At 27.6% G+C, this 5,600-nt stretch overlaps 1 protein-coding gene across 1 annotated transcript in view; it reads right to left on the bottom strand.

Annotated features, from left to right (window-relative positions):
• Nucleotides 1-1,168, bottom strand: part of LOC117174385 (alkaline phosphatase 4-like) — a 58,651-nt gene extending 57,483 nt beyond the window's left edge. The window contains exon 1 of the mRNA XM_033363472.1: nucleotides 1,063-1,168. The gene's annotated coding sequence lies outside the window, so the exon portion shown is untranslated. The remainder of the gene's footprint in view (nucleotides 1-1,062) is intronic.
• Between the last annotated feature and the right edge of the window lie 4,432 nt (nucleotides 1,169-5,600).

Here is a 5,600-nt window from a genome sequence, read left to right as displayed (position 1 = left end):
ATAAAATACATTTTAAATAAATAATTTAAATCGATTACAATTTTTCATCGCGTGATATTTAGTTTTTTCCCGTTGAAGACTATTTTACAAGTTTTTAGAATAACAGGAAACGTAATTTTTTATGAACATTTAAAATTTTCAACGGCGGGACTCAGAAATTCAATCGTGAACGTTGAAAATTTCTTAATGATAATCCATGCGGGTATACGCATACATTTTTTAATTAAATCAGAAAAAGTAATTAAGTTATAAACAAAGTTCAACCATTTTATTATTGCCAATCAGCGCCCGGCCAGCTACCGTCTGAACATAGATCATAAGATTTGTCCGATCAGAGCCCAGTCAGCCCCCGGCTGGGGTTTTGACATAAATTTTGTCCAGCGAGTCCCCGACCAACACACGGCTAGGCTCTTAAAAAACAAAACATAGTCCGGCCAGTCCCTGACCTGAAACCTTCTTGTACCAGGGCTAACCCGGGCTATTTCTACACGTGATTGAAAAATATTTATTATATTAGACTTGATTTAAATTTAAAGAAAGGCTGCGTTTAGACGCCCCGAAAAATTGGCGGAGCTGGAAAAGGTGGGATGGATTAGTCATTCTGAAATTTCGGAATGACAAGCCAAACTTATGGAAAATATTGAATTACTTATCTCGAATTTCAGGATAGCACGCCATTTCATTGAAAAACATTGAAATGTTCACTTCATCCTAAATTATTAACTGTATCATCAGAGCTTTTTATCACAATTTGGAGCCGAGATCGCATCCCCTGTATAATTAGTTCTGAACAGCGTTAAAAGTTTGCAGGATACCAGTCTTAAAATCAAATGCCAACGCAGGTGCTGAATTTTGTCACCCGTTTATACTCATTTTTGAAGAAAATAAAAGGATAAAGCCACCTTACAATTTAATAAAAAAAACTTATTTGAAGATATTATTAATGGTCATGTATATAGAGTAGAAAACATTTCTCACACCGAAAATTAATTTGCTCAAGAAAGAAAAGTAATATATATCTCACTTTTAAATATTTGCATGCAAATTGAAACATCTACTTACCCATTTTTGTACATAAGTTTCGCGAAGTCAAAACTCTAGTCTCTATATACGACGCTAGGATGGCGTAGTTCGGAAGAAGTAAACGAAGTGAACTGTAGTGGAAGCGTAACGTAGTTGTAACGTCTCGGTTGTGAATGCAATGAAGCACCTGTAGTACAGTGTTGACAGATGTTAAGCTCATCTGTCAACACTGGAAATACAGCAAAGATAATATCTTTAAATTCAGGTACTTCTCTGGAGCCGTTAAATCTATACTACATTGAGTACGTTTCACTCTGTGAACACATAGGCAGGATAAAACTGGGCCGAATTTCTGATCCTAAAAAGCTTTTGTTTTTCTCCTCCGATTTATCTAGATAAGCAGAAATAGATTTATGCTCATCTTTTTCTTTTTTTTACGTCTTTGACCTATTTCATCTGGGTGGGTATACTCATTATTGGTAAAGAAAAAAGTATGTGTATAAGAAGATATTATTTTAAATTATTTTTTAAAGTCGCAAAACCCATTTTTTCACTTTTGGGGGTTTTTCCATTTCATTCCATGGCTAATTTCGAAGAGAAATTTTGATTTTCAACTCGATATACCTAATATTGACGATTCTAAATAAGATTTACAAAAAATTGATTCATTGCGAACAATTTTCCGGGCGATATGCATAAAAATCCAAGACAAGAATTCGATCATCCTACTGGATTATCTATGTGCTTGGAGGCGTGTACACTTCTCCGGAGGTGGAAAATGTAATTTTAATGTTTCCTTAAAATCCTTTGGGTTACATGCTTTAAAATCTCAAATAAAAAAACGGTACAGTTTTTTGGAGTTCGACAATTAATTTTGGAAATTTTCGTTTACACCTTGTGGATAGTATGTTTTGAAATTCGAAGTAAAAAAGCAGCCAAATTCTTTTCTTTTGGGTGAAAACTGAGATTTTTTTTAATTTTTCTTTGCACTTGCATTTTTGTTATGTATAATTCGCAAGAATGAATATCAAAATGACTATCTTAACCATTATCCTCTAGTGTTATTTAAATTAAGAAAAAAATTTAAATTCGTCAAATTTAGTCGTCTAAAACTTCAGCTACACGGTGATTTAAACTCTAATGTCTAATTAAAAGAAGCAAATTCAAAATAAATTTTGTAGCTTTTGAGTAAGAATAAAATTGTAAAAATTTGCAAAAACTTGCATAAAAATATTTATTAAAATTGTTTAAATGACGAAAAAATTTGAAAAACAATATTATAAACAAATTTTTGTCTTAATTTGTCTGCTTTTTTTAGCTAATAATCTTGTCCTGCTATCCTTTAATTCCAAAATTAGAAGTTACAAATTTAGAATTTTTTATAAATTAAAATACTTGTAAAATTATAGACGCAAAGGTTTAAACGATTTCAACATTAATTTAAGAACGTGAAATTAAAATCTTTCTACTTATAAACCTCCTCAATTTAAAGAATATTTTTCATTTTTGAGTATGAACTTTCAATAAGCTTCTAGTACTATTTATTATACAATACAGTATGAAGGTTTCAAAGTTGCAAAAAATTTAGAAATTTAAGTTTTTTTTTCATTTAAAGAACTTTTGCCACTTTTAGTTTAGTTTCAGTAGTTCAATTTTAGAGAGAACAGTGGTATTTTTAAATGGATGTTTTTTAAACAGGTAAATTGTTTCCTTTTCAAAATACAAATATAATAAAAAAAGTCAATATTTGCAACCCTTTTATTAGAAAATTTCAATTTTATTAACGAGTAAATGTCAAACGTTTCCTAAAATTATTTTAAAAAATAATATAATAATCAATGCAGGATTATATAGAGTGACGCCAAAGTTGGGAGGTTTGGGACCTCCCTAGGGACCTGGAGAAAACATTTAAAAATATGTTACAGGCATCAAATTATTCGTCACTGAAAAACAAAATGAGAAACGCTTTTCGTTTTTTTTTTTATAAAAAAATTACCCCTATTTAGGGGTTGAGAAGACCAAAACAAAAATGAAAAAATAGGAAATACCAATATAATTATAAAATCATTTTTCATTGTATTTTTTCTATAAAATAAACCTTACAAAAGTAAAATCACGTATTTTCTTTATTGATAAGGAGTTGATGTAAAAACTGATTTTATAATTAGTGGCATTTCCTATTTTTTAATTTTTGGTGCCTCTTCTGAATCCCTAAATAGGGGTAATTTTTTGAAATTTACTAACCACAAAAATCGATGCTCATTTTGGTTTTCAATGACGAGTAATTTCATACCTGTGACATATTTTTCCCCAGGTTTCTAGCGAGGCCCAAAAATAGGCTAAAAATAGCCTATTTTGCTGTCGCTCTTTCTTTGTTAATGTAGATCAGGTCAGGTAAACTGGAAAAAATTATATTGCTTCAAATGTTTCGGCACACAATGGGGGTCCTTTGTCAGTGAATTTGATTAATCTTCATGTTTTCATCAAATTTGTGTCACAACAAATTGTTTGAAGAATTCATAAAGTACAATGTTTTGATGACTTTGTATTTTTACAACAGTGTAAATGTTTTCAACTTATGTATGTGGCTAAGCATTTTAAAGAATATTTGAATAATTATTTATCTAAACTGTTTTTGACAATTTTGAATTTTTACTTCAGTGTGATTTTGAGAAAAAATGGTATATTCACAGAAATCATTTGTTATAACGGAAAATTCGTTAAATTTTTTGAGGTGAAAAAAAAAGAATTTGGTTTTAAAATGAAATTTTTATATAAAAAAACTTGAGAAGAATGGTCTCATTAAATGTACGTCACTGAAATTTTGCTTAAGAATTCTGTAACTACAGTTTTTTTTAATGAAAACTTTGCATTTATACTACGGTTAAATGTTTTCATCAAATATACATCGCTATAAATTTTATTTAAAGAATATTTGAATCATTAGTTAACCACAATTTTATTTTATAATTCTGTATTTTTGCTGCGCACTGTGATTTTTCAAAAATTTGACTTTTACATGAATAATTTATAATGAGAACAAAAAATTCAGTATATTTTGATTAAAAAAAAACTAAAGTTAAAATAAACAATTTCATTTAATTGAAAGAATTCCCAACAATATTTACAAATTTAAAAGTTTCGAATAAAAAATTATTTCAGTATCGTACTTTGTACATTTTTTAATTTGAAGATTTTATAAAAGGGACTTTTAAAGATTTATGTAACAGAATAATGAAAAAAGAACTTCATATTTTTAAAAATATGATTTCAATTTTTTATGTGTTTGCTGAACGCCTGGCAGATAAGAAATCAGAATAATGCTATTCATAAAATGATTTGAAGAGGGGCTTTTACAGACTTATACGGAACATTAATTTAAGTATTAATTTTTTTTTAATAATAAAAAAGAACTTCAAAATTTTTAAATTATGATTTTTGCTTTTTTTAGAAGTAAAGAAAGTCATGTCGGAACTGAACTATTTGTATGTGTTTGCTGATCGTCTGGGAGATAAGAAAAATAGGAATGTCATTCAAAAAATGAATGCTCAAACAATGTTTTCAAATTCAAACGTTTCCCAATTGCGAATAATTTCAAATTTATACTTCTGTAAATTAACATTTTTTAGTTTGGAAAAGAGGTTTTTACATACTTATGCGGAATATTTATTTAAATATTAATTTATTGAAAAAAAGGAAAAACTTTATTAAAACCTTAAATTCTTAAAATTATTTTGTTTTCTTAAAAGTAAAGAAATCCATGGAGTGACTGAACTTTTATTACGTTTTTGCTGATTGTCTGAAAGATAAAAAATCGGAATAATTCCATTCATAAAAAGATTACTCAAACAATATTCTCAAATTTAAACATTTCCGAATTGAGAATTATTTTAAAGTTGTAATTTTAAAAATGTTTAAATTTGAAGATTGTGAAAAGGGGTTTTTACAGACTTATGCGGAACATTAATTTAAGTATTCATTTATTTAAAAAAAATAATCAAAAAGAACTTCATACTTTTAAAATTATGATTTTTTTTCTTAAAAGTAAAGAAATTCATGGTGTAACTGAACTTTTTTACGTGTTTGCTGATCGTCTGAAAGATAAGAAATCGGAATATTTCCATTCATAAAAAGATTGCTTAAACAATATTTTCAAATTGAAACATTTCCGAATACAGAATTATTTCAAATTTGTACTTTTTAAAATTAAATATGTTTAAATTCGAAGATTTGGAAAAGGGGATTTTACAGAATTATGCGGAAAATTAATTTAAGTAATTATTAAAAAAAAGAAGGACTATATTCGAACCTTAAATTCTTAAAATGATGATTTTTTCCCCTAAAAATCGGAATAATGCCATTCATAAAATGAATGCTCAAAAAAGAAGATATAGAAATAACCAAAAATGCACTTTTTGACGAAATTTCGTAAATCTAAAGAGGAAACAAAATCTTTTTTATAAAGAAAAATAATTGTTCGTAATTTTTTTTTCAAAATAATTTATTTTAGCCTTTTAGACATAGAGCTTGTCATTACACATAAAATAGAAAATGATGAAACAAATAATTATTTTATC

The sequence above is a fragment of the Belonocnema kinseyi genome, chromosome 6 (genome assembly GCF_010883055.1).
Source record: "Belonocnema kinseyi isolate 2016_QV_RU_SX_M_011 chromosome 6, B_treatae_v1, whole genome shotgun sequence".
NCBI lineage: Eukaryota > Metazoa > Arthropoda > Insecta > Hymenoptera > Cynipidae > Belonocnema > Belonocnema kinseyi.
Note: the sequence above shows the minus strand (reverse complement) of the source record. Positions and strands in the feature narration are given on the sequence as shown.